Below are 26,202 nucleotides of genomic sequence, written 5' to 3'. Positions count from 1 at the left end.
CTCATAATCAAAAAAGTTAAAGAACATTAAGATTACACTGTCTAAGCTGATGTATTTTACATTAGTAAAAGTACAGGAGATTGGGAAGTACACTGTATAAAACTCACATGGGCATTATTCCTGCTGTTTATGTTTGACTTGGCTTCACGTTTAGATTTTGAGCTTTAACTGATTTAATTATTTAAGCTATCTTCTTTTTGTGATAAGTGTTACACTCTTTGAGGAAATTTAAGATTAAAATGAAATGAATATTTGTCGTTGTAAACACTCCAGACAAATAGCCCATAAATAGTAAATAAAATAACGCCCTTTCTTTCTGGCCAGCATATAATTTTGTGAAATTAGTTTACTCTGAGGTATTGTATGTGTAACTGTACAATACTGAAAACATCTTTAATAGTAGTAGGGAGAACTACTTCAGTGCAGTTTATTTTTTAAAACATAATTCATTACAGCATATATTCTTTGTCTTTTTAGAAGAATTTTAGAAGACTTTTGTTGTTGTGTGTTGCTGTTCTGAAGGCATTTGTCACTGTTAAGGAAATTAATTGATCTGATGGTTCAGAGGAAGTTTCTTTTGGTCACCCATGTTTTTGCTGTACGTCGAACCATACACTTCTGGATGCCTGCTGAGTAAGCACTTAGTTCCCGAAGTCAAATGTTGAAGTCCTAGGCTTCTGGCAGCTTAATGTTTGTTCTGGGAAACAAAATTGGTCAGTACCCATGAATCAGGAGCAGCTTCTCTGTTGACTTCTGTGATGGAAAAATCTTCAGCTAAACAAGCTTGAACTGAGCAGTATAATTATAAGCAAGATAAATTTACTGGAAGTGAGAGGTGGGAAGAAGAGGGTATGCACCAGCCAGTTAAGTTCAACTTTTTTCTGTCCATTGTTTGTACCTCTGTTTCTATTCTTTTTTTTTTTTTTCTTTTTTTTTTTCTGCTGTTACTTTTCTGTATTGGTTATGATGCCTGCAGTATGCTCATGTTACTTCACTTGATCTGGGTTAAAATTTTATTTCAAATAAGGTCATATCTAAATAGTAAGCTTTGAATCTGGTTTTTAATGAGCAGCAACAGAAAGCTTATAAATATACTGTAAAATTACACTGTAAGATACACTGAAAAGGGTTTAGTTAATGTAGGATTTTTTTCTTCTTAAACTATTGTTTTGAGTTCCTTATGAAGTAAGGATAGGCAGAATTACGTAGGCCAGTAGAGGCAATGCTGAGAATCAGGAGTTGGGAAGGATAAATAAGGATAGCTTTTAAACAGAAAATATGGATGTTTTTAATTACCTTTATTTTGAATTAAGACCATAAAATCATGTATGTTAAGCATGCGTTAGTCTTCTAGTGGGATGAGTTTTAGATCCAGATCTGTGTCAAGTCTTGAAAGTAGCACTCCAATTTCCTTGGGAATAATAACATATGGATATCTTGGAGTTCAGCTAATGAACAAATCTGAACAATTGTTCAAATTAGACAGGGGAAGAAAAATTTGGTGAAAAGTTAGTTAAACTTTACATTACCTATTTAATAAGTCTTGGTCCTGGAATTTAGGTGACAGTAGGAAAAATAAGATTAGTCAGGAAAACCAGGCTTATAGTTGTTTTGGGTCTGGGTCATAGACATCTGCCTTGCTAAAGCAAGCGTGATTAAAAATCCCAAAAGCTTAAAACATCAAAAAATTCATTGTGTGAAAAAAGCTCAGGGATTCCTTATTGTTGGCTGCAGTTCTGTGTTTGGCTTTGAAGAAACTGACTTGTTTTATAGTTTTAGTCAAAGATCAACACAATCATTTGAGCCTTGACTTTCTCTTCCATGTGTCTGACAGTGCTGGCGGCGTTTTCTTCTGTCAGGCTTTTGTTGTTCAAGATCAACTCTTTGGCTCCCTGACATTGTAATGAGGAGTAAACAAGCCCTATTTCTTTGAGACAATTTGTAGTACGTTTCCAGTGGATTCTGAGTTTAACAGTATTGGTCTAATAGTTATTAAATCATACAGTTTTAGTGAGCTTCGTTGCTCTACTTGTAGTTGCATTGGGGGAAAATGAGTATCACCGCCCCGTATGGAGGAGTACATTTTCACACCAGATAATACCAGTTTCTGCCATCTGCTGTTACCTCTCTGCTTGCTTTAGGATACCACCTCCTTTAGTAGTCCTAAGACTACTTAATAGCCACTTATTTTGGATGTCCTGCTGGGCCTTTTTTACTGATAAGAGTGTTAGGTAGTTGCAGGTTCCCATGTACTTTCAATTAAACATTAATACAGAAAGGGTTAGTAGATCTCTTACTCCATACACCCATCTCTTCTCTACTTTCACCACTGTCCCAAGAATATTTGAGCTTATTTTTTTTTCTTTTGCTCAATTTTTTTGCCACTGGTTTCCTAATTTTCCTATCCGTCACCATATGTTACCACATTCTCATTCAGAGGCATTTGTTCTCATACATGGGGCTTAAAAATACGCGTCTGTCATACATATGGTATAGGTACCCAGCAAGGTTTAGAAGATAGGATGTTGCTGAGAAGCCTATGTTTCAATTTCACGTGCTGTCTGTGATTAGAGAACATTGCAATGGTGAGAATAGAGAACATAATGGATTCCCTTAAGTGTCAACATTTAGGGGAATTGATCCTGTCTAGCAGGCATATAAACATCTGAGGCCTCCTACGTCAGTGATGTTAAAAAGAAGACAGGATAGTATGTCTTCAAGAACCTTTAATGCAAAAGTTTTTGTTTTTGTTTTAAATTCTATTGGTTTCTATTCCATGTTCTAATCAAACAAGCTTTATTTTCATTTGCTTCTCAGTAAATGCTTTAGAGTCACGAAATAATTTATTGTGCATTGATGACATTTTCAGCAGGCCTGGAAGTAAAAAGAATTAAAGGAAAGTTATGTTGGCATAAGTTTAAGGAAATTTGCCGCTTGTATTTCAAAATGAATATGGGGTAAGTTGAAGCATTATTTCCATGATTTTTCAGTGCTTTCACACAGTCATTAATTAATGTTAATGTCTCTCGTTAACAAGTGAAATGACATACTCAGATTGGAGCATAGGTTCCCTGCCTGCTTAGAGCAGTTTTGGTTAGCCTTCACTTAGGTTTTGTTGTTAAATTTGTACAAGAAAGTAAACTATTTAGCATGAGGAAGAGATGAACCCTTTCCCATGCCTCTCAAGATTAATATGCTGGAGTGAATCTTGGGTAAATCAGCGGGGTATGTTCCTTGACTGAGGTTCTGTGAACAATTCCATGCCAACATACATTATCCACTCAATGATCAAAAGGTAAGGTAGGAAAAAAAAATCAGATGGTTTGGAAACGCTAAATTGCCAAAACTCTTGCAGGACTGAATAAAGGTGCCATTGTTAAGGACTTTATTTTATTTATTTATTTATTTATTTATTTATTTTTAGCTACTACCTGAGGGGCTAGAGCACTCCAAAGGGCCATGGAAAAAACAGATTCAATAAAGTCCTTCTTGCAACAGAGAACTATCTTGTACCCCTTAGACTACTGCTGGAAATGTGGGGTATGATATGCATGTCTGTCCTGTCTAATATGGTTTTCTGTTGCAGATATGAGAAATTCACTGAGGCTAAAAATGGAATGCAAGGAACCCACATGCTGGGTGATTATCTTGATCATCACGGGAAAGAATAAATCTCAGTGTTTCCCTGACGATGCACATTTGATACAACGTGAAGCAGAGACAAGAGTGAGAGAGCAAATGGCTGCTCTCAAGCAGTGAAGGGACTGGTTCCTCCACGTTATGTGAATCCTCAAACCACGTACACCTTAGTGCAAGGGGTTCTCTTTGATTGCAAGCTGCTGTTATAGATTGAATAACGAGTATCGTGGTCATGGCCAAGTGTTGATCAAACTAGAGAGTAACAAAAGTTGCATTCCTGTGGTAATTGAAACTATAGGAAAGTGTCATACATAGTTCATTAAACAGATTTGTTAATAATTAACCAAAGTAAAGGAAAAATGCATCTTATATATTTAGTTGAATTAGCATTAAAATGTATTGGTATGGATATATTTTGTTAATCATATTAATCATAGAGCTACTAAAAGTAGCTCTGTATTCACAGAAGATTCTGTATGGGAAAGAGGGAGGGTCCTGATGTATAGGTGACACAATGAAAGGAGTTTTTATTTAGTTGGAAATAGTTATTTTGTTGGTTTCAACTCCTGGGGGAATCTGGAATACCTAATCTGTAATGCCTAAAGAAGAAAAAATAACAGCTTTTTCTTCCCTGTGTAGAAATCACATGCACAGGTGCTAGTCTCTGAAGGTTTTCACCCACCTTAAATCCAACATGTTCAGTCTTTTTTCCTCTTTTAGTAAAAGAGCATACATTCTTTTGTATCTGGTTCCATTAATGAATTACTAGACTTGGCTCAAACTTTGTCATATTACATTTAGAGAAGAGGTGAGTGCAGTACTGTTCCATCATGTAAAATACTCATTTACCTGATTTTTTTATTTAAAGTGAAGTAAACAGTGAATGTGTACAAAATAAATCAACTGAGTCTTTGTCTAAAATAACAGAATGTGAATTTTTCAATTTTCAAACGTAATTCAAGGGTGTAATTTAATACAGGCATCATGTTCTTGTTAACTCAATAGTTAATATCTTAACATGAATTCTGTATTCCTTCAAGTACTTTATATAGCATAGTATATTGCTATGTAACATACTAACAAGGATTGCTATTAGTGGTCATTATCTTCTGAATATTCTGAAATCTTTACAGTCATCTTTTCCAATGTCCTTTGTGTTGGGATAGTGTTAATTAAAAAAAAAAAAAATACCACTGGTTTAGGTAACTTGTCTTCTGAGAAATAATATGGCAGGCTTTTAGAGAAATGATGCCAGTATTTAAATTTCTTCTAGTCGAATCTTTCCTGCTTGTTCTACTGTCTTGTATTATGCTGGCAAAATTACAGTGTTTTGAATGATTCATTCATTTTTTTTCGTGCAATGCAATACCGTATAAGGTATTCATTGACCTTCTAATTTGTTTGAGTAACTTTCAGGACATAGCAATTTCTGGTGTGTACTTTTGTTTTTTGCAGACTAGGTATTTCTGTCCTCTCATATTTAATGGTAATTTTTAGTGATTTTTACTTCACTAACAACATATTTTACTGTAAATCTAATGATCTGCTTGCAGGTTTAAGGATATTTTTAAAAAATAAAGGGTTACCAGTCTCACTCTAGTGGATAAACCAACTTCTTTTGTACATTATTTCCTAACATAGGTGGTTATTTTATTGATGAATATGGAAAATATGTATAGTACAGTGCTTTGTTCCATTCCTCTAATTTACGACACCAGTAATAATGGATGATGAATGAGATATCCAAAACATTAATAAATTATCTTAAGAGGTATACTAAATCAAAGAGGAGGAGACTAAGGAATAATCTTATATAATGCCTCCAAGAAAAGTAAGTTAATTCCAGAGTCGTTTATTCAGCGATATGCAAAAACCCAGAGAAATTTGTTGAAATTGAACTGCTATAGTTAGGATGATGTTCGTACAACTCAGCATTGCAAATGTGCTATTCTTGACGTTTGGATCTCCAACTTCAGGTGGCAAGCAATGGAAAATGCACAGAATAAAATCAACATTTAAACTTAAATGTTAAAGAATGAGTTTAAGCGTGTTTAAAATAAAACCCAGCAATTTTGTTCTGCGTTGGCGATGCTTATGTCCTCTTCCCTAAATTAATCTATCCACTAACACGGTTGAAATTTGCAGCACTTTTCTGCTGTGGTTTGCATTCACTAACTTAACTCTGTTTGAAATGTTTACTTGTTCTACAAGAAGCTGCACACCCTTTTTCTTTTTTCTGTTTATTATCATTGAAGTTTCTTTCTGTCCAATTGCATGCCACAAGTAATAGTTCTTCCAGTGACATTGACTGTCTCCTAAGTAGTCTGTGCATGTCAGAAGAGATATTTGGCTGCTCACACAGTATTTATGTGTCACTTTGCTGTAGGCAGGGAGCATCAAGGTGTAGCAGGTCAGTTTTATGCAAGCAAACTATTGCTATTCTTATTAATCTGTTTTTTATTATCGTTTGTAAGTGCAGTGAAATTTAGCCATTATTGTAAAAATGCAGTGAGGTGTAGTGTCACTGGTGTTGGTAGAAATAAAACATGGAGGTTGTGTAAGGGTTTCCATTTCACAGACTGGCAATTTTGAGAGTCTATAAATATGGTATTTGGCTGGTTTAAGTTGATGCCTGTGTGCGCTTAGACTTTTCTATTAGATTATATTGTTATCACCACGAACAATGGTTCTTTCCTCCACCTTCTGTTCTCCTCTTTAGTATTTTCTTTCCATGCCTTGCACCTTCACTAGGGTTTGCATGTCCATATGGAACTGATCCATCTTATAAATTACATATTTCTTTTTTGTTGGGGTTATACAATGAGTTATGAAAAGGTTACAGGTTTTTGGTATGAAGTTAACTAAATATCATAAAGACGGTGTTTTCTACATCAGTGACAATTGAAAATCCTTATCCTTGATGATTTCTAAGCAATTTGGAGCACCTTTGGATGCAGATAGTTAAAGCCTGGAAAGTAGAAATGAAATGTAGGGACACCGAATGTAGTCTTCTGATGGAGTTGTGCCAAATCTGTGAGACAATTGACATTCAGTGATATTTCTCCTATGAAGACAGGCTGAGAGAGCTGAGGGTGCTCAGCCTAAAGAAGAGAAGGCTCCAAGGTGACTCCATTGCAGCTTTTCAATACTTAAACGGGGCTTATAAAAAAGATAGCAACTTTTTGCTCAGTCATATGATGACAGGACAAGGTGGAATGGTTTAAAACTAAAAGAGGGGAGATTCACATTAGAGGTTAGGAGGAAATTCTGGACTCAGAGAGTGGTGAGGCACTGGAACAGGCTGCCCAGAGAAACTGTAGATGCCCCATCCCTGGAGGTATTCAAGGCCAGATTTTTGTGAGGCCTTGAGCAACCTGATCTAGTGGATGGCATCCCTGTATGTGGCAGGGACTAGATGTATATGGCTGGAACTAGATGATATGTAAGGTCTTTTCCAACCCAAGACGTTCTGTGGTTATGTGATTCAGATGAGACTTTTTTCCTCTTGCAAACAGCTTCTTGGCACTCAACCATAAACTAGGCTGTATCTGTTTGAGTTCATGTAGGTCTTCGTCTTTTGCCCTTTTCTTCTTCACCTTGCTTTTAAGAACCTTGATATTTTTCTCAAATTCTGTAATTTTTAGTCCAGTCCTATAAAATATATTTTATTTTTCTCTAAACAGTAGTGTCTGATAAATGTTTTGCTCTTCTAAGATCTGAAATCATAAATAACAGTGGTTACAAAATGAGTTCAGCCAGCGTCCCAACCTCAGTTTCTTACAGCTTCTTCTGAAACAAAAGGAAAGTGGAAAGTGATGATTTGACATCCTAAGTTTCCAAGGACTTGATATCCCTTGGCCTAATATAGTTTTATACTAAAATGAATAATATTTTTCTAGTTGCACTAAATTTACCTACCTAGTTGTGTTAAACTTAGTATCCATTTACAAGCTTATTTTCTACTTGTAAAATAGCACATATTAAAAATAGTACATAGAAACATCTTCCCGTGCAACAGAGGCAGTCTACTAAATGGTTTCCTATACTTCATTGATCTCCATTCCATTTCTTTGACTAAGATTATACAATGGTAGTTGGATGTCACTTGTGTAGAGCTTCTGGATTTTTTTTCTCCAGTTCTCTTTTTCTTGATCCCCTTAAGTTTCAGTGATCCAAACTGACTGTAGTGGTCTGGATGTTGGCATGATTATCACTGAACTCATAATGACCTCTGCTTGCCTTCCATTTGAACATTTTCTAGGTATGCTATTTTCTGATTTTCCCTCATTTCACAGAATGCATTTTATTGGTCTTCTTTCTACCCATGGCCTTAATTTAACCCCTAACCCTGGAATTTATTGTAATCTCAGTTGTAATGCAAAAGTTGTCATCAGACGCTGTCACCAATTTGCTTTCTACTTCGTTTCCTTCTGTTTTTTATTAAATACACTGAATAGTTAGTTAGTCAGTGCTGCTTCTAATCACTGAGCCTTTTTATGATGAGCAATTAACATACTTTTTTCTTTTTTTTCCCAAACAATAAGTTGTAAACAACAGGATTTTACTATTTTCTTATTTTTCCCCCTTAATCCAAGTTCTGGCAGCTTGTGAAAATATTGATATTAATTATAACTTGAATATGCTGTGTTTGTGAGTCAGACTAGGACTGCTTTGGCTCAGGAAGCCCATACTTACACAGTTGTTAAATTTTCCATGTTTTCCTCTGTAGCTGATACAACTAGGTTTGTAATTTTTAACACTGTCAATTTAAAGAAAAGCGGCGGACACTAATCATTTTTTGAAACTAGGAGTTACATCTATTTCTGAGTTTATTAGATCTTTACACAAGGCGTATATATATCCAACATAGATTTTAATTTAAGCATATTTGTCATAGTTTTTATTTCCTGCTGTTTTATTCTGGTATTGAAGTTTCACTCTAACTTTAAGATCTTTGCTTCACCTTTCTGTTTATTGTAAGGTCTACCTTGTCTACAAGTGTGAACTTCACAGCCAGTCTTCAAGGTGGAGGATGTCTTCTAGTACTGGATTTTACAAAAAGAATCCAGGGGCTTTCTGCTTTGATATTTGTAGCAGTAGTGGGAGACTGGTTAGGGTGGGATGGATTTCAGCTTTCTGCAGCCCCTAGACATTTTCATTACATTCAGCATGAAATCAAGGTCCTTTTAACACCAAGAAGGTGTTTCCCAATAAGAGAAAGACTGAAGATAATTTATTTGCTTTATCAGCATTTGCCACAACACCAGACCTGAGATTAAGGAAAATAGCCATTAAGACAGCAACAGAATCCTATCATATATTTAATACCTATCTCATTATTTTCAGGCTGTAATTAAGAAATTAATTTCTCTTAAAAATCAGAAATGTTCATTATACAGTATTTTGGCGGTTAATGTGCTTGTTCATGAACACAGCTTTAAGTTTCTTCTGTCTGTGAGACCATAGCAGGAACTTGAATCAGCATTATATATCCGAGGTGAATGCTATAATATGTCCATGCTGCTTTCTGTTCTGGGGAATGTATCTCAAAATAGATAAATTTCGCTTGAAATTGATTAGAGCAGAGAGCCAAAAAGAGATTGGTAGCAGAACTTGAAGTATACGATGCTCATTTAGATGGAAGATGAATAGACTCCACTCCTCGTTCAGTTATTTATATAAAAAGAGAAAGATTCTGCATGTTGCAGTAATTAAAATGTCTGTATCAGAATTAAAATCTACTAAGAGAGGGATGTAGCAGCCCTTCCTTGACCAAAATTAGAGCCATAGCCTTTAGTCCAACAGAGGTTAAGGCCTAAATTGTGGAATAAGACATGATCAGATCCTTCTAAGAGTAAGTTGTAATATCCACTCTATTTTATGTGAATATCTTGAAAGCACAGCCACCATCAGTTGTGTAAGGTAATGATTACACACTGCATAAACTTACGCAGTAGTCCTTCGTGTGCAGACTCGTGCAATTTGTAGTTCTGTATTTGATGCTTGAATAAATATGGCATCTGAAGTTAAAATTCAACTGTAAAGAATCATTTGCAGCTGTGTAAAAAAAAAAAACTAATTCACTAATACGTTTTGAGATGGCAACAGAAGAATGCTTTGGCCTTAAAACATTACTACAGAAAGCACATTACTTCAGAAATAAGGATCTCAAATTTAAGGTTGTACTGTCATATACGTGGCATTTCTGGGCTTATTAGAATCAAGAAGTACATGATTAAGTTTCTTTGCTACTTTAAGATTATTCCCTCTTTTTCAATACGTAAATATGAAATAACTGTAAATTAAGTCTTTGTCCAGTCCATTTATTCAAACTATACGTGTAATTGTTTCATCATTTCTAATTAATAGAGAATTGTTTCAATAGTGTAGCAATTGCATTTTTCAACACAACAGAACAGTGTCTTTAGGTAAAAAATCAGTATTTGCTATCAAAAGAAAGATCCCATAGTTGGGAATAGCTCCATATAAATGTATTGTGAAGAACTCTGTGATAAATACTGCAAATCAATCTAAGGAAGGGTTAATTGTGAAAACTGTTACAAGTTTTATTTTCTTATAAATCAAGAGGTTGGTAAAATGTATGCTTACAGTTGATCATTAGAATACAAAACTATCTGTTAAAATCAATTAACATGCATATCTGATGACTGATTGTATAAATATGAAAGTCAAATAATTGTAATCGTTAACCATGGCTTCGGGTCATACGAGTTGTCAGCTCAAAAAAACTAGAGGAGAAAATGGTTGATTTGCATATATTTAATGTGGCATGCTGTACATGTGGGAATTTGAGATAAACCTTTCCTAGTAATCTGCTTGTTTTTATCTAAAAATCAGCTAGGAAATGTGGATCATGACAGCCAAATGAGCTATGTATTGTGTTGATAGCAGTTGGTTCACTAGTTTGGGGTTTAACATTGTACTATATGTTTTAATATGTTAAAATTGTTATTTTACTAAGAGACATAAGAAGCTGATTTAAAAAGTTTTCAAAAAATATTCAGTGTTCTTACTAGGAACATACTCAAAGCTATCCCGTAACTGCTTGTTAGACTGTGTTACCTTTACAGTTTTTAGACTTAATGTGTATCACGAGCACTTCGTTACTTTTTATGTTAAAAGAAAAATCAGTAAGATAATAGAGTGAAAATTTTTAATGATGTACGGTACTGAGTCACAAAAGTATCTTCTTGTGTAAAGTTGTCCAAACAGATCATTTTGTATTTAATAGATTAATTGTAATAACTAGAGGGAAGGGAGTGTGGCAGAGGAATGAGGCTGCTGGCATGGAAAAGATTTACATTTTATTTATTTCCTGAATTTAATAATCCATTAGAGTAAATTTTTTTCATGAATAATGCAAAATATTTTATATAGCTTTTAACTATTCAAAGAATCCTTCAAGTATGAGTCAGAATATAATGGTCAGTACCTGGCCATACCTGTAATTTTGTTAAGTGCATCTGTCTAGTCTTTCTCTGTTCCCATGTGTCTACACCTGAACATGAAGGAAAAATACATAAATAAATCTCATGTCCTAAACTTTAAAATTTCGCAGTAATCGCTTCCTAAAATTTTGTTTCATTAGCAAGTATTTTGTGAGTTCCCAAAGGGAAGAGCCATCAATATCTGATCTCAGTTCATGTGGTTTATACATGCAAACTAGGTAACTTACTGTTAATGGCAGTGTTGAAAGGTGGAGAATAGCAGATGATTTTATTGCTCAGTGCTATTTATTATATTATTATAAATAAAGTGAGCTTTTTTATAACTTTGCTGTTGTAAATGTTTGATTTTTTTGTTTCTTGGGTGTATGGTACAAACCAGTTCCTTGCATTATTACCCAAATCAGCTTCAGTGCCAGCAATGTGGTCTCCCTCTTGCAGCAGTTGGCTTCTCAGCCTGGGCAGAGTACAGAACTCACACAATTATTCTATTTCTGGTTTACATCCTTGCTCTGTAAAATACAAATGAATTTTGCTTTAGCCTTCCACTGAGCAGTGTTTTGCATGCTCTGTTAAGTAAAGGGACTTCTATTATGTTTGGAGGTTGGGGAGAAAAGGACCAGCGGGCAGAACAGGGGCAAGGAATCACATTCAGTTTCTGTCCTTACCTCTTGTGGGAAATGGAATTTGCATTCGATTGCAATAGAGAGGGATGTGGCTCTATCTCAGGTCATGGGTTGTTATACCTTCTCTCTGAGGTGTCCTGTCTTTAAGTGTTTGTTTGAGCAGAACATGAAGACCCTTTAACTCAGGCAAAAACTTGTTACGTGAGGAGGTCAGGTCAAGAACCATACATTAAAAACCCAAATTAAACATTAAACTAATTGAAAACTAAGCAAATCTTTAGAGGGGGGGGAAAAATGTGTTTTTCAGACATCAGTGACTGTAATTACAGTTTTAGCTTTACTGTAACTCATTAGTGAGAAATCAGTTTGCTACCAAAGGCTGCCAATTTGCCTTCTGAATGAAGCTGATCTGTGCCTTAGTGGTACTTCCTGCAGGAAATTTCAGCCTGGAGTAATCTCAGGATCGCTGCTGAGCCATTGTGTGCCCCAGTAATCCTGAAAATCTTTTAATGTGTGGAGGAATATACTACTTTTTCAACAATCTATTACTTAAAAAGATGGGGATTTAGGGCATGTTGGATGTGTGCCGGGACTGGATGGGATTTGCAGGCATGGGGTGGAAAGGAATTGCCATGCTTAAATAGAAATCTGGAAATCTGGGAAGTAAAAGAGAATACATTCATGTTTGTCCCAATTCAGGAAAAAAATATTTATGTATATTGTGAGAAAAATGTGTCTGAGATTGCTTAAAATACGGAAGTTTTTTTGTACTCTTGTGTTTTGGGGTTTGCAATGTTATTAGCTCAAAGGGGAGGTATGCTTTTTCATGATGACTATATTTAGCCAGGAGGAATAGTCTTTTTTAAAGCAAATTGAAATGAGTGTATGAGAGCGTGAAATTATCAGCAGCACTGGTGCACATTTACATTACTTCTACATACTCTTTTGAATGACCACACAACAGAACAAGTACTTCATTTCCACTGTGTTGATTTTTCTTGACAAAACATGGCAGTCTATCCAAAGGAGGGTGTTTAGCCAAGATAAATATAAAATTTATGATTAAGCAAAGTGTTTCCTTATTATAATCCCTAAAGAGAATTTGAGACTTGTTAAATATAATGTGCCCAGGTAGTTTTAAGAGTAAATTATCCTTTATGCTTTTAAATGCTGAAATACAGCAACTGCATCAACCATTAGAGATTTTACCAGCAGAAACAGCACTGCTGACTGATTTCCTTTAAACCAGCTAGCAAGAAACGATGTGTGTATACCATATATTGTTGTTTGTTAACCTCAGATTTAACATATTCATTCAGTTTTACTGGCCTGTACAGAGATTAAGAATCCAGTCAGTGGCATGGTTTACAAAACTGTTACTTCCTTGTAATGTGTGGTATGGAAGGAAGCAAATAAACTTTTTCAAGAGAAAGGATAAAAATTGATAATGTGATTACATTTCTGGCACATTTCTTTAAATGTTGTATTTACAGAATACCACTTAGCTATATATATGTATATAACCGTACATACATACATACATATGTACCATATGTATATGGACATACATACATATGTACCATGTATATATATACACAGTATATATATATATATGTATTTAACCATAGTGACCGTCAGTAGTATTCATTACTATAAGTGGACAGTGAAACCTGGTTTGGGAGATGGATGGATTTTGACCTTTGTGGTGTCGGCATTGGGTTTGGAGTGCAGGGCTCTAATTAAATTGTGAAGGTACCGAGATAGTGGAGAGTAAACGGGCTCACTGTATTCTTTCAAGGACTATGAACTTCCAAAATCAAGGATAACATTAGATGTCAGCCAAGTATTTTGTCCTTCTCATGGTTTGTCTTTACATCTGAATTAGTGCCAGTTTGCACAGATTGTGTGTCAGCTTAAATACAAGAAACAGGACTCAGTCTGCTTGAACTCATTCCACCAAAGACTTCTGAAAACTTTAGGTAGTCTGCAAACTGTAATGGTTGTTTCACATTAAGTTGCTTTGTAGAATTATGAAACAGCTTTTCTTGTGCTTTCAAATAAAATGTTGTCATCCACTAATGAATGAGATACCATCTGTAATAATTAAGGTTATTCTACTTGTTTTCCCCCTGCAGCAAAACTTCTGAAGGTTTGCAGAAGATAGTAAGAGAACCACCAAGAAGGCTATTGCAGTATTGTAAGTACTGCGCCCAGGAAAAAAAAAAAAAAAAAGCAACTTGAATTAAGAATGTTGTAAAGAGATTTTCATTTTTTTGGGGGGGGAAATGAGCTACATAAAGGGACTACACGTAAAATACAGAGCAGGATGTATTGTAGCAATCATGTTAATAATTTACAAGGAAAAAACTGCACTCTTGTAAAATCTAAAATTGTATCCTTGTGCAGTGTAATCAGGAATTTACCAATAGCAGTGAAAACTATTTCTCTATCCACCAAAGATTGATCTAGTTTATATACATTTGTTTATTTAAAACTATCAGAATTTAGAAAATCATTGTAGTTTTGTAGGTTTGTCATTTGTTTTAGTGACTTATTGTTTAGGTTATTTTGCAGAATTATTTATTTGCTGATTTATTTATGTATTTCATTATTTATTTATTTGATTATTTAGTAAATTATTTATCTGATGAATTATTAATACATCTTCATGACATGCTTTAAATTATTTATAACTTAATTTTGAGTTTATTGCTTTTCGACGCTGCATTGTTACTGACTAGTTTTGATTTTTTTTTCTTGGTTCTTGAAAATTAAAGTACTAGCTCTAAGGCAAAAGTATATTCTTTGCAGAATCCATAGATGGTTTTCAATGAAGCAATTTACCATGTAGATACTAATTTTGTTTAGCTTTGTATTGCTTAATATCACTTTTCTACTTACTTAGCTTTTGCTTGTATTATTTCATAGATGTGTCAAGATCAAATGGGTGACCTTTAAGGAGCAAAGATAAATGTTTGCCATAAAATGTGTAGAAACAGAGTTGTTCTGTTTTCCCATTATTAAGTACTCTTTAATTATTCTCAAAGTTAACTTGAGATATTTTTGCCCAGACAGAATGGATGCTTTTTAAATGAGCCTCTTGATATTTGAACTAAAACATTTAACTTCTAATAAGAAAATAATATAATCACATTAATATCTTTTATAGAGACTTGCTTCTCATGGCAAGGGTTTAAAGATATGGGGAGTGATGATGATGTCTTTAGGCACACACAGAAGAAGGTATGTGTCGAGGGGGCAGGTGGGGAAGAGTAGGCTTTTTTTTTTTTTTTTTTTTTTTTGACCCAGAGTGCTTTTTGCATGCATAGGAATTTAAAAACTCCTAAAATTTAGGATCTCTGTGCTGTAGTGTGTAAACTGCTGTCAGATACTGTGTTCACAAAGAATCATTCTTTGTGCACATGTTCAGTTGTGAAGCCTGGTTTTGCCTTGCTTTCTTTTGGCAGCTAAAAAGGCCTGAGATGTCATCATTTTCTCTGAAGAGGCTTGAGTAAATGTATTAAAACAGAATAAGGGACAATTTCAGCCTGCGTATATGAGCACTGGCTCTATGGAGTTTAAAACAGGTGCCTCAGATCAGAACTGGGCTTGGAGTAAATGGTAATGATGTGTTTTTTCAGGAACTGTGAGCCTCTTACACCTGAAGTTACCTGTTCAGCTCAGTTCCCACTGACTACCTCTTTGGGCAGCCTGAAACCACTTTGTAGGAAAGCACAGTGACTGGCAGCCCTGTTTCATAGTGCTGGAAGAGCTGTAATGAAGTGGGCAAAGAGGTAGTTCCTGTGGAAAGGAGCTGTGTGCACAACATGGCCTTTATTCTGTGTTTGGTACTTGAAATGAATTACTATATACTTTAAAGTTTTAACACAGCTTGGAAAGGCTGCATTGTACATTTCAAGTTTCAATGCTGTTGAAATACAGTAGAAATGGCCTCTGTAGACAGGTTTCACTATAGAACTTAAGTTATGCATGTGTATATCCAAATTCCTTATTTTGAAATATTGAATGTATGAATATTTAATTTGTATCTTGCTCTAGTATCTTCATATGCTTGCCTTAAAGGAAGCTGTTTCCTTTGATTTATGTACATGGATAAAAATGTGTGTACAGTATGTATCAATGGTTTTTCTCTCTACAGTGTTAGATGAACAGCTTTAGATAATGAAAGCTAGTGATTTTTACTCTGCAGCTTGCTACGGTTGTATAAAACGTAAATTTGTCATATTTGTTCTATTAATCTTACTTGAATTTCAAATTAATTTGCTTTCCAGAAATATTTTTGTAATTACATATGTTAAGAAAAGTCAAGTGTATTAGAGATCTTAATGATGCAGTGGTTCTGGTCTGTATGCAGTAACAAAGCCCTGAATATTGTCATTATTTGGGGCAGAGTTCCAATGTGAAATTTGCATTTCTCTTTATTTGAATGTTTTGACTGAAGCTGAGAACTCCAAGGGAGTTCCTGAATGTATACTACTAGTTTGTGACATGCTGTATGAAATTTTGTGCAGTCACTCTTATTTCGTTGTGTAAATGAGGTCTTATTGTTCAATAAGCCCCATTATAAGTAATTACAAAGGTAAGTGCTGTCAATGTGTTCTGCCACCGGTTTCTCAGAGTATGAAACACTTCCTGAAATACGTGTTACTACTGTTAGAGGGTAATATAACGCAGCTTCTGTTTTGGCACTGAAAGTAGCTACTTTATAATGATGACAAGTGAAAGTACAGCCAAAGGTCACATTAAACAAGAGGTTTCTTTAACACCTCACCCGTCTTCTGGATATGGTATGAAAATAGCTTTTTTTCCTCTACTCCACAGTATTTTTAAAAAGAAGTTATCTTAAAATTATTTTTATGACTTTTATATTACTTCACGTTTTAAGAGATGGACTGTGGGCTTCTAGCATGCTGACTACGGTGCTATGTATGTGTTTGAAATTAGCTTAAATTTTGGGTGCAGTTAGGAGCTATAAGTAGAATTTCAGCCTACTACATTTTCTGTTTTGCAAATTTGCTTAAAGGCATCACTGAGTTTTCAAAAAATAACTATTAATGTTCAAAGTGATATTTATTATGATGTTGCAGGTCTCACTATTATTTTATTTTTTTTTAATATATTTTTAAGAAGACAAATGATTTTGCAATTTTCAGGGAAAAAAATCTGTTCAGAAATAGAAAAAAGAGTGAACCCATCCATGTTGACTGACAGTTTCTTAGCTCTGTTTTAAAGAGATCCTGCAAGTAATGCAAAAGGATAATTTCAGCTCTATGCTCAATCAGTTCCTTGTCTTACACTGAAACGGCCAACTGGGGTGCTAAAAAAAAAAGAAAGCATAATTTTAAAAATGTGAATAGTCATGTCGTAGATCATGAAAATGAAGCTGGCCTGTTTCACTGAGGTTGCCGAACATCTAGGAGATGCTGGTTGGGGAGCCTAAATCTGGTGTGTTATTGATAGGTGTATTTCTGTTCTAATCTAACTCCATAGAAATCACAGAAGCCATATTAAGCTCTTCTTCAATTTATTCCATACAGATAAAAGAATTTACATCTCGTGAGTCATATATTTCCTGTTGTATCTTTAATATATCCATTTTTAGTATTTTTCTTGCTTCTCTCCTCTATTGGTATGCTTAGAGAGTCTGTGTGTAGGAGCTTGTTATTTCACCCGTGAGGCAAGGAGGAGTTCAAATCAATAGCAGTGTGTTGTTGACACTAAATGATATTTCTTCTTGCCACAATAAGACTTGATTTTGTCATCCTAATGACGATAGCATGCTTCACAGAATAGGGATCAGCACTCTCCAGCTCTCACAAGTAGTAAAAAATAGCCCTTTCCTTTGAAGGAAATACTGGAGAAATACTCTAGTATTTGTAACCAAACATACAGTAGCTTTGTAAAACGAATATTCACATTCTGTTTCACTTTGTGGGAGGACTGCTTTGCAATGCATTGTGGAAATCTGCAGTTAAGGATGTAGGACTGATCAGATTTGACAGTATGAAGGTATGTTGTTTTAAAAAGAGAGAACATGCATTATGTAAAATAAAAGTTCAGGTGAAATGTGGATCATAGTAAGACCTCGGCATAAAAAAAATTAAAAAATCTGTATGTTCCTTAGAAAAGTCTTTTCTGTACTGTTCAGAAAGAGAATGTCTGTGGGAAGATAAAGGTATAGCCAGGAAGAAGTTGCCTCAGTAGGTCCAGTACTGCACTCTATGGCATGGTCACAAAGGAGTGAGCAGTTGTTCTCGGCTTGAACTAAGGAGCTCGTAGGGAGATGAGAGCTCTAAAAGGATGTGGATTTGAAAGGAAATAGTGTAGCCATTTGAAGCAATATCATAATGATAAGAACTTAAGGATGTAATATTGGTAGCAGTAGTGTTTTTTTGAGAAGCACAGGCTCTTTTGTGTTGGACATCTGTGAGCAATAGCAGAGATGAATCATCCGATTATATTATTAAAATACCCTGCTCTTTACATATTTCTACATTCATACAAGTGTCTTTCACTGTACGGTAGATGATTTTTTGTTTTTGTTTTTTGTTTCTTTTTTAATCTGAAAGAACATTAGAGATAGTATGGCTGCATGGTTAAACACTTACATAGTAAATTGTGAAGTTTAGCTTGACTGTTGAACCCCAGCAGCCTGTTCTGTGAAAGCTTTTCAATAGAAAGTAGCCTTATTGCTAGTTACATACATGCATCTTTTCTACTTACACTTCTTCATTCTTTTATCTTTTTATGCAAAACATGGGTTCTATAGTTTTCATAATATAAGTTGTATTATCATATTTTGGGATTTTGTTATCTCCCCTTATGCTTATCTCATTTTTTCTCTATGATTTTCATAAGGCCACCTGGCATTAGGTCATCATATCTGATGTTTTTTCTGGAGAGGAAATGCCTCTTATTCTGCAGGGAGTGAAAAAAATCATCATAAGACTTACAGGAACTGTTTATATTTCAGTAGTGCTAGTAAAAATTGAATAAACTTTAGGCAGCCTTCTGGTTTTTTTTTTTTTGAATGCACGTTAACAGCAGGAAATGAGTAGTATCCAAAAGACGACAACTGGCAAGTTCAGAATTAGAGATGTCTGAGTTTATATACATCAAAGCCAGAAGGTTTTTGATGAGTCTTTCTCACTGAAATATGCCTTAATGAATTAAGTAAAGTCTGTATCAGGAGCACTTTGCTAGCTTATTTACACTAGCAACACACTTCTACCTCAGATGCAACTTCCTTGCAAAGCGGTAGTCAGAATAGCTTAGTCCTGTTTAAGCATCTCTGTCTTCATTCTGTCCCCAGCACTGAAAGAATCAAAAAATATGTTTTGCTGATTTAACTCCTCCTTATTTGCATAAAGTTAGCACACACCTGGAACACCACTAGCATATTCTGTCCTGACGTGTGTAGGTAAAGATTTGTACCAGAAGGAGCCTCTGACATCATGTCAACAATACAGTGAAGTTGCAAGAAGGTCAGTGAAAGAGGCTGTGTTTGTGTGGTGACTTGTCTCTACTGAAACCTGTTTTCACTTTCAGCTGAAATTCGAATCTTGTAAACATTTGAGCGTAACTTACGACAAGCTGATAGTGGCCCTGAAGTTGATGAATATAGTGTATTACAGCATTTATATTTTGTAAACACCAATTTTAGACTATTTTCTTTATCTTGGGGGTCTTGTATTTGACATAAAATTGTACTTGGATTTGATATTCCTTGCTCTGTTGTAAGGATCAACACACATTAAAAACATCCCATAAAGTGGTTGTAAAAAGAGCAGTAATATCAAACACGAGAAGCTTTGCTAGTCTTGTTTTTTCTTGCTGCTCTTTAATTTGTTCCTCTCTTTTTTGTTTGTTTGTTTCAGCCATGTTTCAGTTGACCAGAGCTTTCAAATACCCTAAGCATCCGAGATTGTCCCATTTTGTCATATTCATGTCAATTCTAACATTTGAATAACAAATCACGAGCTCTTTAATACTGAAAAACTTAACTTTTGTACTGTAAAGCTTAACATGGATTTCATGTGATTTATGGATTCAGGTAAACAAGTAATTCTTTTGGAACTACAATATCTATTAGTAGACTGAAGCTGTTGTGTATGGGTAATCTAGTAACTTAATGTATAAGCTTTTCATTGAAGTTTCTCCTAATATGCAGCCAACAAGTGAAACTTTTGCTATTATTTAACTAGATAAATTTACTTTTCTCTGTTTCTGTACAGAACTGTTTTTGTGTTATGCAACTCTTCACCATGGCATATCTAAACTATCTCTTTTTAATGGATTGAAAACATAAAGCGCATTATGAGTTGAAACATCTTACTTCCCAATTTATAAAGTAGTTATCTTTAAACAATTTTCTATTTGCTTTGCTGTGCCTAGTTGTTCTTAATAAATACCTGCGCTATCTGGGAGTGAAAGTGAAAGCAGTTTGGGACTGAGAAGTCTATTTTGGTAACAACTTGAAAGAACATATTTTGTTTGTCTAAAAGCACCTAAAATGTACAGTACTACTCTTAAGACTCTTAGAGAGACACTTGTAGTGCATGCATGTGCATTCTTAAAACAACTAGTAAAACTAAAGGCACATCTGAAAGAATATTGTGCATTTTCAGTGAAACATATTTTGAATAAGTAGCTAATCTATTGAGTAGAGTTGTCCATGCATTCTAAAGATACTTTTTTCTGTGCTCAGACAAATCAAGATAGTAATCATTTATAATTTCTTGCCTCCATGAAAAGAAGTGATGAATAATATGATTGGAAGGAATGCGTGAGTCATGAAATGGGGAGCTGGGCAATCACAGAAAAATTCACTTTAAAAACTCCCTTCTGCTTACCAGGATTTGTGATGCAAGTTCAGTTTTCTGTAACATAATCCAGAGATTTATTATGGTAGAGGTTGTAGCAATTGGATGGATGAACAACTCTGGAAGTCACTTTTAATATTGTTTGGTGGGTTATAAAAAGGAGTCTTTTAACTCTTAGCTAAAAGTCATTGTGGATATAAGGCTGATCAGAGAAGACTTTCTCCTCTGACCCCCTTGTGAATGTGAAAATAAAATATCTTAAAATATGCTGCAGTTAATATTGAGTGAATGTAAACCCTCCGGTCCCAACAGTATCTGCACTATTATAAAATAGCTTTTAAGACCTCTTAAAATATTAATAACTTGGTAGAGCACTTCAGAAGTTCTTACCTCTACTTCATATTTAAATCTGTGTAGTTAGTCAACATTCATACTCTCTTTGTTAGTTCCAAAACTACACACAAAAGAGAATAAAAACAAGTACTGAAACTAAATAAATGACTCAATTTGCCATAGCTCCACCCAAAAAAAAAAATCCATCTGGTTTTCCACTGTTCTCCCATACTAAAATCATCAAGCACGTGCTATAAAAATTGTAATGGTATAGTCCTGCACCATCTCTGTGTCCCAGGCAAGACTTGCATAGGCAGCTGTTGTTCTCCCTGCAGTGACCTGGGCTAGGCAGCCTAGCATCTGTTTCTGTTTTCTATTCAGTGACCCACGCCTGATTTCTTCAAAGCCTATTGCTGATATTTTCGTTGCGGTCACTCATGTTAATATCTTTTACATGCTGCAGCTAATTTTTGAAAGATCCCTTCCCTTTTTCTGTCCTGAGTCATTCAGATTCAGATAAATACAAAGAGGTGATTTTTAAAATTCCTGGGTTGTGCTGAGCATAGGATTGTTTGGGTTTTCTTGCTTTAAAGCATGTGTCAGCACTATAGGAAAAGAGCAAATTAGATTTGCTTTCCAAAGAAAAGCTCCATTTTGTCTTTTGGTCTTACAAAGAATCTTGATCACAAACTGAGATAATTACATTCATTTAACTTGGTAAGAGTCAAGGTGAAGCTGTTGGTGGAGGCTCGGGACATGCCAGAGTTCAAAAGTGTGCAGAAACTAAAAGGGAGATATTTAGCTCTGTACATTGTGTGAAAAATGCAAAACACCCTAAATGAGAATAAAAATCTATTAACGATATAAACCTTAATCAATAGGATTAAGCTGTCCTCTGGAAGGCATTAGTGCTGAACAGTTAAATGCAAAATAGCGAAGTGTAAGTTCTTTACTTTCGTAGAGATACAACTCAGCTTTCACAATTGTTGCCAATGGAAATTATGGAAAATCTTTTAGAATGCTAAATGCTTTTCAGTAAAAACAAATGCAAGTGGTTATTTTGTTTGTTTGTTTTTATTTTCATAAGACATTCAAATATTTAAGTGAGCCAGAGGTTTTGGGGTCTTTGCACTTTTTTTTTATAGTGACTGTATTTTAGGAAAGGCTATGTAGCCTGCTTTCATTCTGCAATTTTAAGAATTCATTTGACAACTCCAAAATTATTTATGAGGGCAAGTAATTTAAGAAAAAATGCTGTGGTTACTACTGAGCAGCTAGAATTTGTTTTAGTAGCTGAAAATGTGAAGAGCATAATATGAACAATTTCCCCAGTATAAACTGAAGCTTAGTAAGTAAGGATGATTGATTTGGAGAATCACTTCAGAAACCAAAGAAGGTAGACTTGCCCTTTCCCTAGCCATGTGTTATTGCCAGTTTTATGCAGGCTGCTGCTTGCGCATCCATGCAGTCATCTTTTGCTATATTAATTTTAATCTTTATTAATTTTCCGATCTGACTACATTACCATTAGTGCTGGTTCAGGGAAGGAGTGAGAAAAAGACAGCTGAAGAGAACAGGAGGCAGTCACAAACCAATACTCTGAACCAGTCCTGAGCCAGTGCTTAGCTGAGGTGTTAAAAGATCCTGCTGACAGGTATGTAAGATGCACAGGAAGTAATTGCTTACTGTCTCTGAAGTTTATCTTCCTGTGAAACAGCAGGACTGCAAATTATAATGTTTGGTCACTTCAAACTGTGATATACTCATTTCTACTTTTGTTGGTCTTCAGAAAGTGCAACATAATTTTAAAAACAGTTATCTTAGCAGAAAAAAAACACTGCAGAAATAAATCTGTATTTTCTGAAAGAAATGAACCATTTGGCTCAATATGATAGGGATTTTCTTAAGTAACTGCCCTGTGATGCAGTTTCTTCAACATTCCACCAGTTGTCTAAGGTAAAAACGGATGCATAATTTATAAGGCTTAGATGATATAAAAATACAAATTTTATTTTACAATTTTTCCTCATATATATCTCCATTAGTTCATTTGTCCTGTAAGCTTTTGGTTCTTAACATTTGCCAGAACTTTTTCGTAGAAGGAGATTCTTTCCACTACTTGTACACTTAAGTTATTGATATGAATGAATAAACAAATCGACTGTGTTCAGAATTTCATGCTTCAGTTACATTCAAGACACATCTTTGTGAGTGTGCAAATAATGTGATTTTAAAGAAAATTTTTTGTGGCTATTTCATTAAGATCATGCTATCAAATGCAGTGTTTTGTTCACATGATGCTTTCAGACTAAAAACAATACATACACAAAAAGGAGAAAAAAAAACAACAAAGCAATGCATATAGACAATATTTGAAGAAATAAGCTTTATATAGAGATTTGGGAAGACCTACAATAACAACTTAAGGTCCTCTATAAGCATCTATTGCTGATTTCTGTAGAGCACTAGTGATGTGTAAGTATCTGTTGAATACAAGTAATTTGAGCAATAATACTTATGGTTTCCTATAACAGAATAGTTAAGGTCAGAAGGCACCCCTGGAGATGATCTAATCCAACCCCTCAGCTCAGAGCGGGATCAGCTAGAGGAGGTTGCTCAGGACACTGTTGGGTTGGGTTTTGAATATCTGCAAAGGTGGAGACTGCAACCACTATGGGCAACCTGTTCCAGTGCTTTGATTGTTCTCACCGTAAAAGAAGTTTCTCTCTCTATTGTCTCCCTATTAATTCCTTTCAGGTTTTTTGTCCTTGCTTCTACCTCCTGTATACTTTATATTTGAGTTTTGCCAGTTGCTCCTTCTTTATACATTCACGTCTTCTGTCACCGTAGCTTGTTTTCCTGCTTTTCGGGATGAACCATTCTTGAGCTCGAAGGAGAACATTTCTGACAATCAAACAGCTTTCCTAGACTCTTCTGTCCAGAACTATTTACAGGATTCTTCCAAGCATATGCCTCAGCGGGTCAAAGTCTGCTCTGCTGTTGTGTACTGATCCTACTTCTTGCTTTTTTCCCGCCTCTGAGGATGCTGAACTCCATCATGGTACAGTCACTGCAGCTAAGGTTGCCCCCAGCCTTGATATCCCTGATCAGTTCTTCCTTGATTTTAAGTATGCTATCAAGTAGAAGGCCTCTCACTCATCAGCTCCTTGACAATTTGTGTAGGGAAGTTGTTGGCAGTGCACTCCAGAAAACCTCTGGGTTACTACTTCTGAGCTGTGTTGTTCCTCAAATACTGGTGCGGTTAAAGTCCACCATGAGTACTGGGGTCTGCAGACATGAGGGGAGTCTTAGGAGTTTTCCCCCAGGGTTTGTTCCAGTCTTAAATGAAGTTGTTAAAGGTAAAGCGAAACTGTTCCTTTTCAAAAGGAAGAGAAGGTAAAATATGTGGATTATGTTAGAAAAACTGTTGTCTGGTACTAGGAATTAGTTATTGGCCTGATAAGGTACAAGGAATTTGGGGTACAGATTTTATTTTTACCCAGGTATTGTATATGAAGCAAAAGATTAGCAGATATTTTGCTAAAAAGCTTAGAAAATTGCAACTAAATATTTTTCATTTCTTCATGCATTATTAACAGTGCTTCTGTGAAAACATGATAGTCCTCAGTATATCTTTTTGACAAGCCATTCCATAAAAATTTCTACTAACAGATGATTAAATATATGGAAGGAAGAGTGGAGGAGGAAGGGGTAACATGAAAGAATTGCCAAAAATCCTGTGATGCAAGGTTTTATTTTTGTCACTGATTATTTTCTGATACTGAGTCTTTTTCAGTCTTTTATCTTTAATTTTACTTTTTAAATATATTGCTGTTACTAGAACTACATCGGAAGTTTAGTTATGTATCTTGTAACTTTAGAGTAGGGCTTTTAGATATGGTAGAGGCCTCTTGTTTGGAGGAACGTGGACCTTTGGAAGGTACAATGTTCTAGCTTTTGTGCATTGTTCTCAAGTAGACAGCGTTTACCATAATCTTAGCAGAATCATAGAATCATAGAATGGCCTGGGTTGAAAAGGACCTTAAAGATCATCTGGTTTCAACCCCACTGCTCTGGGCAGGGTTGCCAAGCACTAGAACAAGCTGCCCAGAGCCACATCCAGCCTGGCCTTGAACACCTCCAGGGATGGGGCATCCACAACCTCACTGGGCAGCCTGTGCCTCACCACCCCCTGAATGAAAAACTTTCTCCTAATTTCTAACCTAAATCTCCTGTTTTACTTTAAAATGATTCCCCCTTGTTCTATCAGTATCAACACATGTAAAGAAGGCATTCCCCCTCCTGTTTATACACTCCCTTCAAGTACTGGAAGGCTGCAGTGAGGTTTCCCCGGAGCCTAATAATTTGAGAACAGCAAAGACACAACAGAATTTTATTCCATTCATTCAGTACAAGAGGTGTTACGTGTTCGCTGTGGCTGTATCTACTAATCTGCTAGCTAAAATGTGATTAGAAGTTGGTTTGGTTTCTGTCATGATGCCTTTTGTTTTGGTGATTACAAAAGCAGGTTACTCCATAAGTCTGGGCTTTCCTTACATATAGCATGAGTTTTACTGAACACCCACGCCTTTTACTTGTTGTATAAAATAGCAAAATTATGTTGTTTGCACAACACAGTTTTCTGCAGAATACTGAAGAGATCATGGCATCCACTAGGGTTGGTGTATACTCAGAATGGATGTTTTATTTCAGGTATACACTGTACTTCCCTGAGATGTGGGCAACATGAATGAGGCCTGCTTCTGCTGCTAAATAATAGACCACCTTTACCCTCTTATGTAATGTCATTTTGTGCCTTACTTCAATTTATTTCATCCTTTTCAGTCTTTGAGGATGATTCTTAAATGTACAAAAAAAAAAGGATTTATAGGAGGGTAGACCTAAACGTCTGCAGATAGAACTACGATAACGAGTATGTTTTCTTTAAAATTAAACTTCTACAGATTGCTGGCTTGGCTGACCTGATTAGTTCAGTGACTTTTGTGTTAAAACTGAAAAACAGTCAAAAGCCTTCCTCAAGAGAAAGGGTATTACATAAAATTACATAGATTTACATAAAATTACATAGATTTACCTAACAGGGTGCGTAACTTCAGCTTTCCTTGTATATCTTGTAGTCAGCTTTGGTTAGTATTTTTTTTGGTGATGGTGGACAGAAAAAGGTTTTTGGTAGCTCAGGTTAAAATGAAGAATCTTGGAGTTTGAATCAGTGCTTTCTGCCCAAATGGTAATGTTGGATGTACTATTCTTTTATATAGCCCAGAAAGCATTGCT

General features: G+C 35.3%; 1 protein-coding gene across 3 annotated transcripts in view; it reads left to right on the top strand.

The window, feature by feature from the left end:
* Nucleotides 1-26,202, top strand: part of TBC1D5 (TBC1 domain family member 5) — a 319,581-nt gene that overhangs the window by 13,528 nt on the left and 279,851 nt on the right. For 2 of the 3 annotated variants that reach the window (XM_084281761.1, XM_084281759.1), the window contains exon 2: nt 13,867-13,928. The gene's annotated coding sequence lies outside the window, so the exon portion shown is untranslated. Of the gene's footprint in view, nt 1-13,866; nt 13,929-14,900; nt 14,975-26,202 lie in introns of all 3 variants that reach the window. The other variant, XM_084281760.1, reaches the window with a different exon arrangement.

This window comes from Netta rufina (genome assembly GCF_964035555.1).
Source record: "Netta rufina genome assembly, chromosome: 2".
Taxonomy (NCBI): domain Eukaryota; kingdom Metazoa; phylum Chordata; class Aves; order Anseriformes; family Anatidae; genus Netta; species Netta rufina.
Note: the sequence above shows the minus strand (reverse complement) of the source record. Positions and strands in the feature narration are given on the sequence as shown.